We start from the raw sequence: 15,710 nt of genomic DNA on the forward strand, positions 1-15,710 counted from the left end.
AATTCATCATTTGCTTTCCCCACCTTCAATTAAATTGCTGTACCCGTCCCTCACACTGAATTCATCATGTACAGTCCCCCTTAGGCTCGGTTCACATTGCGCTAGGTGAGTCTGTCTAACGGACACGTTTTTAAGTAATATATATATATAATAATAATAATCTTTATTTTTATATAGCGCTAACATATTCCGCAGCGCTTTACAGTTTTGCACACATTATCATCACTGTCCCCGATGGGGCTCACAATCTAGAATCCCTATCTGTATGTCTTTGGAATGTGGGAGGAAACCGGAGTGCCTGGAGGAAACCCACGCAAACACGAAGAGAACATACAAACTCTTTGCAGATGTTGTCCTGGGTGGGATTAGAACCCAGGACCCCAGCGCTGCAAGGCTGCAGTGCTAACCACTGCACCACCGTGCTGCCCCAGTACTGAAGTGCTGAAAACGCAATATAACGCACATACTAACGCGCCCATAGACTTGCATTGTCTGACACATCATGACGCATGCCAAAATTGGCATGCGTTTGTCACATAACGTTTTTTTCTGACGGACCTTGGAACGCGGCCTGCAGCGTTTTTGGGTCCGGCCAAGCTAACGCAATACTAACGGAAGCGTTCATTCTGCCATAGAAGGCTATGGCAAACGCAGCCAGACGCAAATCATGAAAAATTTCCAAATAGAACCACACGTTTTATTAGCGTTTGAGGGTGGTCCATGTGGTCATGTGACAGGAAATCTGATTTCGGCCATTAAAGGAGGACTATCCCACCGTAGATAGCGTTGGAATTTGAAGGGATGATCCCGAAGCTGAACATACAGGGTGTGAAAGGCACCATATGTATTCTGCAAGAAATTCACTTCGTGGATCCAATATCTCCTTAGCGAACTACACTTTCTCTGCCGAAGTCGCAACTGCATCTAGCGAAATCTAACGAGCTCAGACACAAACATCTTGCTAGCAGAAGTTCACTCAATGCTTTCAAAATGGAGAATGTGTATGCAGCCACACCCGACGCTGACAAAAGGAAAAAAAAAAAGAACAACTTTATTCACAGTGACAAACACAGACAAACGGATACTTCGCTAACGGACATCCAAATGAGAAAAATGCGATTACATGCGTTAACGCAAGCGTTACCGTGACAACGATTTTTACACAAATTTGGCTCCTTTTCTGTACATGCGTTTAACGGATCCGTTTAATGCCATGTACTTGACGCAATGTGAACCTAGCCTTACACTCCCCACTTCATCACTTGCAGTTACCCTCACTCATTCAATTCATTTTATAAAGAAAACAAAAACGTTTTACATACCTACCTCACAAACGATCCCCAGGAGCGCGGCTCTGCCTTCAGCGTCCGGTACATGTCTGTGTGTGCGCAATGAGGTCACCGTGTACGCACTGTCACCTGACCCGTAAGTAATGTCCTGATGGCAGCCATGGCTGTGTGTGAAGATTCATAAGTCTGCAGTCACATGGAGTTACTGCAGACTTGTCATTTTTGACTGGTCAATCCCATTATGCTGTATAACAATACAGCAGGCACTAGGTTCCTTCTACAGGAGACTGCTGTCAGTCAGAATAGTATATTGCCACTATCCAGTGCTCTATATCAGAAAGTCTCAGCTTCAATTTTAATAAAAACATATTAAAAATCACTAGGCAAATAATGTTTGAACTAAAATCTGCATGATTTTAAATTGTGGAAATAACTTATAAAGGTTTCCCAAAGTAGGATATTGTTCCCTAAACTGTGCATATCCTATGGATAACTCACTGATAACTGGGTGTCCAATCATTGGGACCCCCCAGCAATTTCAAGAACGGAACCTGGCCCTGCTGCAGAGCCTTGCCTTGAATGGAGTGGAGACGCACATGCTTGAAATCCATTACATTTACTGTCTATGGGACAGACGGAGAAAGCCAAGCACACAGCTATACCATTTCTGGCAATTCCATAAACTAGGGTTTCTCAATCCTTTCCTATTGAGGCCTGTCACGGTTCACGGGGAGGATACCTTTATCATCCCTGCCGCTCACACTAATTTGTCATGAACCGGGGTTGTTTGGTTGCCCAGTTCTTTTCTGAAGGGGATTTATCTATATCCCATTTCCCAGTTCCGGTTTGGAATTTGCAGCTCTCTGGTGCCCCCCTTACCCTCAGGTCAGACTGGGTACTGCACCTAGGATAATTAGTTGCCAGAAAGGCTGCCTTACTTTGTACTGGCTAATGGGCATACTGCAACCAGGGCAATATAACTAATCCCACTCAAGCAGGAACCATAATTATCAACGCCGCCGTCACTACAAAGCCTCCCAAACGCACAGGACAAATCCGCTGCCACCAGCTCTGATTTCTTAATTTATAACGGGTCCGGAGCCAACCCAAATTAGTAGCGTAATTCACTTCAGAGGACGTGACAGTTCATTATAGAGCAAGGAGAGACAAAGCTAGTAATTTTATATATTTTACTCCAAAAAAGGTAGGCAGTGTTTACAAAAGGTAAAAGAATATTATAAAAGTAGTTAAGTTGTATGTACTGTACAATTACAAATAAAATGGGATTAAAGTTGAAAAGACACTTACATTTTCTTCAGATCATTTCATCTCCTGGCTTACCATGTGCACAGGGGACACATCTAGATGCATACCACACATCTGTCTATCAGCTAGACCCCGGACAAAAAGACATGCGAAGACTGCTGCTTCACTCACTTATTTCCCAGCCTAAAACCAAGGCACTCCCCCTGTGGTGACCTCACTCAGAGGCTGAATCCTCCCTTTTTTTAGAGCTGGGACAAACCATTATTATACATAGCTCGCTGTATGAACCTTGCATACGAATGACACAATGATCAGGATGTGCAAAACATTGGGGGGATTGTTTTAAGTGTAAATACGGCGTAGTTATGACCCGCTTACGGAGAAACCCACTCCTTGCACTCGTTGGGTTTAGCTCCTAGTGATTTCCGTGAGCTATAGATCTCTCGATGGACATCCGGAATATATATTCCTTATATCTCTAGCCCGGATCGTTGCCAAAATGTACATAACTTTCAAAGAACAACAGAGTCCCATGCCTTCTGGAATGGGGTGTACCAGTTTTGGCAGGTATTAGGTGGGAGGGGGGAATGAGGGATTTAGGGAGAGACGGCTTTTGCAGCACAGAGCCATATAAATTCCTCAGCCATCCCAGTGTTGGCATGCTGAGCTCACATTACAATTATATAGCAGGGGGGAGGGAGCTGCCTGCAGGCGTAGAATTCCAGCCTTCTGCTGGCAGGCACAGGAAACTACAGCTGAGAGCTCTGTATGTGTAACTAAAGTAATCAGAATTTCTTCCTATTTCCTGACAAGGCCACAACAGACAGACCAATATGATATCCAGCCCTCACAATATGTAGTTGAAGGCCATAATAAAAAAAACTATGTCCTAAGTTCTACTCTTTTTACAATACCTAAAAAGTTAAACTAAATATTGCTGCAGTCACATAACAGCATATAAATCCATTTTATGAAAACTGCCTTATCTGCTGCGCCTCACCAACAACTAGGTGGTGCCCCACAGTTTTAGAACCACTGCCCTAGACAATGAATGGAGCAAAGGTAGAACATGTGCACTTCTGCTCTGCTCAAGGCAAGATTCTCTGGATACACAGCCTCAGTCTCAGGATAACTGGTAGTACCAGCAGTCAGACACCCAGCAATCAGTATTGTAAGATTTCCTCTAACCAACACATGGGGAAAATTTACTATTTTTGGAATACTCCTTTAAGAGTCTAATTTGGCTTTCTATAAGAATAACTTCTTTAAAAAAAAAAATTATTAGTGCCTACCAATGCCTAATCAATCTATACTGAACACAGTAATAATAATCCATTAAAAACAACTTTGGAGACAGAATTTCTGAGCTGAACCCTGAGCCTGTCTGATGTCTGGTAATCCTAAATCTCAAGGTAGCATTTTAAGAGATCCAGGGCAGGCATACAATCCAATACTCTATGTAATTCCACGTTCTTGTCTGAAGATTAATCTGGTGACTCTTAAATAAACAGACGGTCAGATAATGTGGTGCAGTATTATGATCTGGATATAGTATCGGGCTCAGATTATTATGCGAGATCACAGGATTTCTCCAAAATAGTCATTCATGCTGCTAACAAAAGTGGCAAACAGTCTCTATAGCGTGACCTTTGCCAGGAATAATTAACAGGGGATATTTGCGCAGATCACTCCGTGTGACATTAGACAGTCAACGTCTTAAGACACAAATGACATCGGTGAGAGGTTTAATTACGTGACTCACTGGCTGCGCCACTGGAACTGTCATTAGGCGGATTACCCAGACACATCATAAAATAACAGTACGTTTGTCCAGGGTTTAGTGTGATATTTGGCAAAACGTTTGCACCTAAGACCAGAACAAATTAAAAGGTATAAGGAGCCAATGCACATGCACGAGAGTCGTCAACATCGGTCTTAAGTTATCACAAGGTAAGGACAAAACATTTCTTGGATAGGTTTTGTTAAATAAATGAGAACGTGAAACAGTAGGTTCACATTAGTATGGCATAATAGTGAACATCTAATATGCCCCTCACAGGGTCTTTTTTTAGAGGGTGCTTAGAAAAAGATCTGTCACTGTCCATGAATATTTTTTTTTTTTAACCTGTTGTAAATGCGGCTGTTCTCTTGAATCTGGCATTGTTTATTTTTTTGGTCCTGCTCCTCTTTATTCTTGAAATATGGCCCCCTCTTCCGTGAGTGTAAGTGTAACCTATTTAGTCAAATCGGTGTGATCTATAAGAAACGCCCACAAGGAAGCATTGAGGAGCACGCCCACTTAACTTTAAAAAAAAAATGTTTTTTTATACAGGAAAAAAGAAGCACAGACAAAGAAACAAAACAATAACGATGCCAGATTCAGGTAAAAAATAACATTTATGACAGTTGGCAGGTCCTCTTTAAGAGATTACTGAATGCTGATTATCTGTCAGAAGACTGAACCTCAGTCAGAAGTAAGACATGCAACATAAGAGTGATTGTGAACATACCACTAAATCCAAAGTGATTTAGCTGAAAAATAAGAAAAGAAGGGTTCAACAGTCTTCAGATGTTCTATTTGAGAGTTTTCTAGGCATGCTCTGTGACCTGTGCAGAGAGGGAGAGGAGGTGAGCTGTGGCCGTTACCTATTGTCAATGGTGGTTCCTGTGTTATCCATTTATTGGTGATACCTTACATTTTGTTCAAGCTCAGACTGGCCCACAGGGCAACAGGTTTCCTCCGGTAGACCCCTGTGAAGGAGTGCTGATGAGCATTGGTATTACACTTGATTAACAATTTTCAAAAAAAAGGTATAATCTAATCATTCACGTAATAAGCTAGCCAAGTTAATATTACAAAAAAAGCAATGGTAAATGTGTATACCAAGGTCAGGTTATTTTTGCAAGTAACATAGTAACATAGTAACATAGTTAGTAAGGCCGAAAAAAGACATTTGTCCATCCAGTTCAGCCTATATTCCATCATAATAAATCCCCAGATCTACGTCCTTCTACAGAACCTAATTGTATGATACAATATTGTTCTGCTCCAGGAAGACATCCAGGCCTCTCTTGAACCCCTCGACTGAGTTCGCCATCACCACCTCCTCAGGCAAGCAATTCCAGATTCTCACTGCCCTAACAGTAAAGAATCCTCTTCTATGTTGGTGGAAAAACCTTCTCTCCTCCAGACGCAAAGAATGCCCCTTTGTGCCCGTCACCTTCCTTGGTATAAACAGATCCTCAGCGAGATATTTGTATTGTCCCCTTATATACTTATACATGGTTATTAGATCGCCCCTCAGTCGTCTTTTTTCTAGACTAAATAATCCTAATTTCGCTAATCTATCTGGGTATTGTAGTTCTCCCATCCCCTTTATTAATTTTGTTGCCCTCCTTTGTACTCTCTAGTTCCATTATAAAACCCTTCTGAGCACCGGTGCCCAAAACTGGACACAGTACTCCATGTGCGGTCTAACTAGGGATTTGTACAGAGGCAGTATAATGCTCTCATCATGTGTATCCAGACCTCTTTTAATGCACCCCATGATCCTGTTTGCCTTGGCAGTTGCTGCCTGGCACTGGCTGCTCCAGGTAAGTTTATCATTAACTAGGATCCCCAAGTCCTTCTCCCTGTCAGATTTACCCAATGGTTTCCCATTCAGTGTGTAATGGTGATATTGATTCCTTCTTCCCATGTGTATAACCTTACATTTATCATTGTTAAACCTCATCTGCCACCTTTCAGCCCAAGTTTCCAACTTATCCAGATCCATCTGTAGCAGAATACTATCTTCTCTTGTATTAACTGCTTTACATAGTTTTGTATCATCTGCAAATATCGATATTTTACTGTGTAAACCTTCTACCAGATCATTAATGAATATGTTGAAGAGAACAAGTCCCAATACCGACCCCTGCGGTACCCCACTGGTCACAGCGACCCAGTTAGAGACTATACCATTTATAACCACTCTTTGCTTTCTATCACTAAGCCAGTTACTAACCCATTTACACACAATTTCCCCCAGACCAAGCATTCTCATTTTGTGTACCAACCTCTTGTGTGGCACGGTATCAAACGCTTTGGAAAAAATCGAGATATACCACGTCCAATGACTCACCGTGGTCCAGCCTATAGCTTACCTCTTCATAAAAACTGATTAGATTGGTTTGACAGGAGCGATTTCTCATAAACCCATGCTGATATGGAGTTAAACAGTTATTTTCATTGAGATAATCCAGAATAACATCCCTCAGAAACCCTTCAAATATTTTACCAACAATAGAGGTTAGACTTGCTGGCCTATAATTTCCAGGTTCACTTTTAGAGCCCTTTTTGAATATTGGCACCACATTTGCTATGCGCCAATCCTGCGGAACAGACCCTGTCGCTATAGAGTCCCTAAAAATAAGAAATAATGGTTTATCTATTACATTACTTAGTTCTCTTAGTACTCGTGGGTGTATGCCATCCGGACCCGGAGATTTATCTATTTTAATCTTATTTAGCCGGTTTCGCACCTCTTCTTGGGTTAGATTGGTGACCCTTAATATAGGGTTTTCATTGTTTCTTGGGATTTCACCTAGCATTTCATTTTCCACCGTGAATACCGTGGAGAAGAAGGTGTTTAATATGTTAGCTTTTTCCTCGTCATCTACAACCATTCTTTCCTCACTATTTTTTAAGGGGCCTACATTTTCAGTTTTTATTCTTTTACTATTGATATAGTTGAAGAACAGTTTGGGATTAGTTTTACTCTCCTTAGGAATGTGCTTCTCTGTTTCCTTTTTGGCAGCTTTAATTAGTTTTTTAGATAAAGTATTTTTCTCCCTATAGTTTTTTAGAGCTTCAATGGTGCCATCCTGCAAATGCTTTCTTTTTACTGTTAATTGCCTGTCTTACTTCTTTGTTTAGCCACATTGGGTTTTTCCTATTTCTAGTCCTTTTATTCCCACAAGGTATAAACCGCTTACACTGCCTATTTAGGATGTTCTTAAACATTTCCCATTTATTATCTGTATTCTTATTTCTGAGGATATTGTCCCAGTCTACCAGATTAAGGGCATCTCTAAGCTGGTCAAACTTTGCCTTCCTAAAGTTCAGTGTTTTTTGTGACTCCCTGACAAGTCCCCCTAGTGAAATACAGGTGAAACTGTACAATATTGTGGTCGCCATTTCCTAGATGCCCGACCACCTGCAGATTTGTTATTCTGTCAGGTCTAATTATCTAATTAAAGTAGCTGACCAATGGACCCCAAGAATTAATGTTATTAGTGAACCTTTGCCAACTCTATCTGACACTGATCCTGTTAGTCTTTCCCGTATTAGGAATAGAAAAACTGGACTTATGCCAAGGACGGATCCATCACACGACGTACATCATCAATGTCAGATGGCTCCCATTGACTTGTGTTTGTCATTTTCCTGGAAAAAATATCACCGCTCGCTTCACTACTTCTTCGATAAAAACAACAGAATCTACCTGTAATGGAGAATCGAAAGCACATGAGAACCTAACCTAATACTGCCTGTGATGATGATGAGATGATCGATAAAAAGTGATCTGTACGGGACAGGAAACGTTCACCTAATTCTGAAATTTGTCAACTTTCATTTTCTTAATATCGATAGCGATTTAACAATTTTGAAATATCACCAAAATATGTGTCATAATACTTATTCCTACCAGAGAAGAAAATTGCGTGTCTGCAAATTTTTTGATAAATAAGTTTAACAAGTTAATCTAGCATAGGTTTATTTTTGCATAATTCTACCGCCTTTGCCATTCTATGCCGTTTCAATGAAAATCAAATATTGATATATCTACATGCATTGAAAATGTAAAAACCTCAGTTGATTATATATTCCTTTGGAAACCTCTGCTATTTTTTCAAAACCAATGTTTTTGTTTTTTTTTTGCGATTATTTTGAGACTTCCCCATAGAAGAGTACTGCAGGGCCGAACAGAAAAACAAAATGAACTCATGGATGTAAATCACAATGCACCTAACCATCTTCTCTCACAGCAGTTACAGGATGAAACGTTCCAAAAATTATTTTCTAGCATAGGTCACTATCATAAATCTTCAAGCAGTTCAAGTTAATTGAAAATCAAGTAATGTCAACCAAATTGTACAATTCTTGGACACTAGACAGGACCCAACTGACAATAAGTGAAAATGCCATTATATAGCAGTAATTCTAGAAGTAAAAACAACTTTGCTCCTCCAAACTTATCTGTTCTGAGAAAAGCCGAAATTATTAAAGGATTATTAAACATAGAAAATAAACAAAAAAAATACAAAATATCTAAGCAATTGCTCCCCTAAGGAGTCTGTCACAGAGGAAACTTGAAATACAGAAGACATCTCCAGGGAGGAGACATGTCCCCCTCACACTAAACATATGGGAAAGAGGGAAAAAAAACTTACAACTGGAGACGAGATGACACGCCAACCTCATGTGAAGTGAGACTAACAACTCACCTTATTGAAGCAGAGATCTCCTGCGGTGACCAAATGGTTATAGCAGGAAAATTATCTGGGAAACAGACAACGAGGCTAAGATTTATTCACGCAGAGGAGGACAAGTGCAGGGGCTGCCTTTGTTCCAAAGAATTTAGCATTCTGGGTTCAAAGCATTTCTCTAAGAGTGTTCCAGACTTTGGGTCTCTTTTGTCCAGATATGAAAATTGAGGTTTTGTATTGAAATGATATTTATTAGATATAGATTTTCATTGTTGCAGCAAAGGGATGGACATGATGTATTCACTCACATCGCCGTGGGGCCAGTAGAACCCCTCCAACTTAATAACGGTGCAATAGATGATGCGAACCAGGACATGTTTGATCTCTATGTAAAGGTAAAATCATGAAAAGGAATATGACATCAATTTTTACTGCCTGGAACGTTCAGCGGCGAAGATATCCCGTAAGTTGGGGATCTCATAAAATTCTAACAGACTCAGCACATCCCACAATCTGCCTCCACATGAGCTCATCAAGAGGAGTTATGTGGGTGCAACCCTGAGTTTATAAAAAGCAGTATTTGGGTCTGGGCCATTTGTCAGTCCTTGGAAGACACAGTTCGCTGTGGGCTCTGGCCATTTTGCCAATCAGAGTGCTTCCCTCTGCTAAGCTCTGAGCCATTCCCATGACCAGATTTAGTAGCTTTCTTTCATTATTCCTTTTTACAACATGTAATTATATATAACCATATTTTTTTCCCATTTTGCACCATCTTGTATATTTTTTTTTTATAAACACTGCCTATCTTTCTGGATTAAATATTGTATATAAAATGTAATAGCGCTGTTCCTCTAGCTCTGTAAACCGCACCCCTGAAGCCATACATTACCTGTAATGTGTGTCCAATTGGCCAGTATAAACGATTGGTGGTGGCAGCTATTAGTTAATTTGCTATTGCAGAGCTGTCAGTGATCGTATGGGGGGTATATAAATATATTCCATGCGTTGGAAATGGAGGTGTACATACCATATGTTCATTGTTAGTTCCCCAATAACCAGGCTAGTAGCGCAAGCAGCCGTGGTCTTGTCCACCACTCATCAGCCAATTGTGTAATTGTCCTGACGATTGGAAGCAGCAGAATTGCGTTCCCTTGATATACTTGTGGCAGCGGTGGGATCAGTGTGATCTCTCTGGTGTCGTCTGTGACAAAGTGGTAACATTGGTCGGATCTACGTGATGCCCTCGGCTGTGTATCCCTAACAGATTCTGTCAGTACAAAACAATTGTCCTAACCAAGCAAAGGCACTCTGTGCACCCTTGGCATGGCCAAACAGTTCCAGTTCAATGCTTGTTTTGCATCTATCTTTGCACTCCTCTTCTTTGATTGACAGTTTTGGATTTACAGAAAAAAAATAAAGGAAGAATGATGGAAAACAAGTAGGTGGTAAGGAGCACTGATCTATTTGGCTATGCCAAGGGTGTACCGAGCAACTATGCTTGGTATGAAAAGTCACTTCACACTGACAGTGTCACGTGGTGTCAAGAGACTGATCCCTTAAACTAGGGGTGTCCTAGTCTATCCCTGTCCCCCAAATTACTCCTAAAAGTGGAGATGCCAGGTTCTTGTACCTATCTATGCTCCTTCCTTAACCCTTATCTTATCCCTCCCCCTCCCAGAGAAGGGATGTGTATAGGAACACTCTAATCAGACAGATAGGGTTAACAGGCAGGAATAAAAGAAAACTACAATTATACAAATACATTCATGAAACAAGACAGTGGGAAATAGAGGAGGTATAGGAAGGGGAAAACAAATTTGAGAGGATAAGGAAAAACTCGCAACCCAACTCCAAACAGCAATCTCCAGAAAAACTCTCCAACTGCCAACTCCAAACACTGAACTTTTTTCTTTACCACCAAAGCAGGAAGTAGAACTATCACTGGCAATTCCCAAGTGCCAGTGGGGAGCATATATACCAGAGGGAAGTGGCCAAGACTGAACAGCTGAGACAATTCAGGAAGGAGAGCTCCAAAAGATCAACTGAACTGATTAACCCTTGCCATGAAAACAAGGAAACCTGCACTGTTTAATAGAACAATAAGTTTAGGAGTTCATGCAACCAGACGCCGCAATCTTCTGATGCCGCTCTGTCGCGGTATTCCTGTGATAGACAGACTCTCTGTAAAGGGGTATTTCCACCCTAGACATTTATATCATGTGGATATGCCAGAAATGTCTGATAGGTGTGGTTCTCCCCTCAACAACCACACCTATATCGAGAATGCCATTTCTCTAAATCCCATCTGGCTTTATGTAACAGTCGTTGCCTGATGCATCTACGTAAAGACAGGAGGAGTCAACTTGTTTTATGGGAGTTTCAAAATTAGCCGTGCAGCTACATCCTTAAATTGAATTTGCCTTTTTACAAATATATTTTATGCAATTTGACAATTTTTGTGAACTCCATCTGGCATAGTGCTATGGTTGTATCTGGGCTTCTTTTTTTGTTTGTATAGCACAAAATAACCTTTTTATTCTTGTAATTAAATGTACTTAGTACTTAGTTTGAAAACTAATATCAGTACTGCAGAAGGCATAATAACAATCCATTAGGTTACTACACAAGCAACTATTGCTTGTATTACCCTTTTGATAAGACTTTCATTCCTAGACGCAAAGGTAAGAGCTCCACAATGATGTGCCCAGAATATCAAAAAGAGGCCATATGGAATAGAACATTAGACACCTTGACAGGACTCGAACCCAGCAGCTCTTGTGCACCAGTTCTTCCCTCTGAGCTATTCGGCTCACTGGATAGTTCCTTGCTAACCCAGATACTAGTACCTGTGTTTTTCCTGATTGTCTCCAGCCTAAGTTCCTGATTGGTTCAACCCTGTGATCTACTGATTGAACATGCAACTAAAACCTGGCAGTGCACTTCTTTCCTTGTGATATTATTGAGCTCTCAGCCTTTAGTCAAGCTTCTTTCCACCTGCTGCTTATCCTCAAGATTATACTGCTGCTACTGTGTACCGACCTCTGGCTACTTCTGACTACGCGACCTGCTTATCCTCCCAACTATACTGCTGCTTCTGTGTACCGACTTCTGGTTATTCCTGACTACGCTACCTGCCGGTGCTGCCCCTAGTGGTGTAGCTTGGTGAGGAGTATTCTTAGTGCCAGTCTACCGGCAGCTGCATATTAACCTATGGTTCCTGTGCCCCCCATAAAGTGACCGTGAAAAGAAAATGTGGTACATAGTTATCTTATTTGTAATCACAAATTCTTTTCCTACTTTTTAGCCATTTTACATTTTTATTAGACTGACCAGCTCTACTACCAGTCGGTGTGTTGTCTGTCTGCTCAACAGACAGCACGATGATCCATTAATAACTGGTGTTATTATTGTGCACACAACAGTGATTTTTCATTTTTACCGATAGTCCGTGTGAACAAAATCGTAGCATGCACTAGGCTGGTCCAGTTCTGCACCCGTCCACTTTGCAATTTAGAAACGTAAATTCACCTGAGTTTTTTGTATGGCCATGTGGACATAGCCTAAACAAAATGTTCTCTACCTAATAAAGACTCCTGAAGCTTATAATAATAATCATACTGTTTCCTCTATATACACCACATATTTCATGAAAGGTTTGGTAAAGTCCCTCCCTTTCAACTTGTTTAAATCTTTATTGTCTGGCAGTGTTTTTTTCAATTCTTCCATTGACTATGGTAAAGTTGTAATAACTACTGCTTACACTAGTGTTCATGCAACAGCCATCTCTTGTGTATAGCCAATTATAGAGTTACTAGATTGTGGCCCGATTCTAACGCATCGGGTATTCTAGAATATGCATGTCCCCGTAGTATATGGACAATGATGATTCCAGAATTTGCGGCAGACTGTGCCCGTCAATGATTGGTCGAGGCAACCTTTATGACATCATCGTCGCCATGGCAACCATTATGACATCTACGTCGATACTGTGCCCATCGCTGATTGGTCGAGGCGAATTCGTGGCAGACTGTGCCCGTCGCTGATTGGTCGAGGCAACCTTTATGACATCATCATTGCCATGATGTGCCCGTCGCTGATTGGTGGAGGCCTGGCGGCCTCGACCAGAGACGCGGGATTTCCAGGACAGACAGACAGACGGAAAAACCCTTAGACAATTATATATATAGACTAGATTGTGGCCCGATTCTAACGCATCGGGTATTCTAGAATATGCATGTCCCCGTAGTATATGGACAATGATGATTCCAGAATTCGCGGCAGACTGTGCCCGTCGCTGATTGGTCGACGCAACCTTTATGACATCATCGTCGCCATGGCAACCATTATGACATCTACGTCGATACTGTGCCCGTCGCTGAATCAGAAACGTGGGATATCTAGGTTCTTTATTACATCATCGTCGCTGCGGCCTCGACCAATCAGAGATGCGGGATTTCCAGGACAGACAGACAGAGAGACAGACGGGAAAACTCTTAGCCACTTATATATAGATGACCCAACCGTTGACTGCTGTTCTGATTGATCTGGTATCGGCAGAAAGTATCTATATCATCTCTAGCATTAGCTGAAGCTGGAAAGCCTTATAACACTGACTATGCAGAGAATCTAAGTCACTAGTTCTAGAACAGATTGCAATTTAATAAACCATAAAATATAATATATGTAATGGTCAGGCTTCTGCATAGGAGCATGGCTCCACTGTGTCATTATTAGATTTTGTTTAGCGCCAAACTGGGAGCAGTGAATATGTTGTTCATGAGGGTATAGAAAATCCAGAAGATCCCCAGATCATGCCCTCGGAGTTGTCTTCAACAGTAGTTTCTGATTGACTACATTTAGAGTTTATTCATCACAATAGTCAGATAGACCTCAAGAATGGAATTGACCCAAAGGCAGGATCTGGGTCAAATCCAAAATAGAAAACAAACACCTTCAGAAATGAACCAAGGAACCAAGGAACTGTGTTGCTCAGTTCTGATAAGCTTCAAATATTAAAAGATATTCATAGATAGACTAAGCACCAACAGTTGACATGCTTGTCCCCTTAAAGGGTTTTCCCATAAAAGACAATTATAATTTATGCAGCTGGTAACACCACCAATCTCTTGACTAGGGGTCTTGATCTCCTGAAGCTAATCACTGTGGATGGAATTGAATGGAATGGCAAGCTGGCATAGAACCTCTGTTGCTCCATTCATGTCAACAGGACTCATAAAGATAGCCATCAGTCCCATAGACATTACATAGAGCAGCAGTCATGCACAACTATGCTGCTCCATTCAATAAAAACCTAAATGAAAAGGAATGGGTGATCGGGTCTCCATGCTAGTGATTGCTGGGACTCCCAGTCAAAGGATAGGTGATAAATGTTTTTTGTGTGAGAAAAACTCTTAACATGTTGCTTCTTCCTATGAAAAACGTGAAAGTGGAGTTAATTCAAGTAGAAGGATTTTAGCTGCAAAAGGCACAGCTAATGGCATCACCTTATAATAACTCTACACTAAATACAATATTCTATTCGTAAGTTTTGTGGGTTCCTTGTCTAGGAAACCATTAGAACTAGTGTTCAGCGAATATACTAGGTGACCTCCGGGTATTTTTTAGTGCTCGGAAATTTAGTTTTTATTGCCACAGCTGAATGATTTACATCTGTTAGCCAGCATAAGTACAGGTGGGGGTTGCCTGGTTGCTAGGGAATCCCCACATGTACTTATGCTGGCTAACAGATGTAAATCATTCAGCTGTGGCAATAAAAACTAAATTTCCGAGCACTAAAAAATACTCGGAGGACACCCGAGCATGCTCGGGAAATCTCGAGTAACGAGTATATTCGCTCATCACTAATTAGAACCCATTGTTTTTATCCTGCTCTTTTATTCTTACATGAACAGCAAATGAGGAACGATAATAAAGAAAAATGTGATTAATTTCTGTTAAAAGGGAATCGCTAAGATCAAAACGTTAACATGTCCACATTCGAGCTCGCACTTACTCCATGGTTCTGAAGATGTTTGACATTCCGTACATTAAGTTGTTAAACTCTTCTCAAAACGTCTTGTGTACTCTTACAAACAGTCTGTGATCTATACAAGACTACTTACACTTTCATTTCTGTGTACATCACATTTCTTAGAAACAGCAAGTTTCCCCCATAACTACTTTTTGCTGATGAACAACATGGCACTAACACCACCCAAAATGTGCAGCCAACAACATTCCTACACTGGAAAGAAATCTGACCCTGCTTCATGCCTTTTTTGCTACATTACTCAACTTGAGGTTTATTTAATTACCGGTAGCTATTATTTTGGGATAATTTCAGTTATTTGTGTTGATTTGTGCTCTTATTAACTCCACTGAGCTTCATCAACTGACAAATAAACCTCTCACCAAATACAGCTCAATTCACTCAAAATCAAAGCAGCTGACGGAAAAGGAACATATAGTCTAGGAACTCATAAGACAATGAGGATGCCAATGTTGATTGCAAGTTTGTGTATTATGACCAAAACATTGACCAATATCTCATGTATTTTATACATTTTTCCATCTTTTTTTTGTCGTACATTCTTCATCTTTCGCAGGGTGCATCTAGGCTTTTCAGTGTTGGCTTGAGGAATTGAGGTGTCTGTTCTTGTGGGGAGCACTTATACTGTATAGTGT

General features: G+C 40.9%; 1 protein-coding gene across 3 annotated transcripts in view; it reads right to left on the reverse strand.

Annotated features, from left to right (window-relative positions):
* CPQ (carboxypeptidase Q) overlaps window positions 1–15,710 on the reverse strand; it is a 649,160-nt gene that overhangs the window by 64,891 nt on the left and 568,559 nt on the right. The window lies entirely within an intron of this gene.

Source organism: Ranitomeya imitator, chromosome 6 (genome assembly GCF_032444005.1).
Source record: "Ranitomeya imitator isolate aRanImi1 chromosome 6, aRanImi1.pri, whole genome shotgun sequence".
NCBI lineage: Eukaryota > Metazoa > Chordata > Amphibia > Anura > Dendrobatidae > Ranitomeya > Ranitomeya imitator.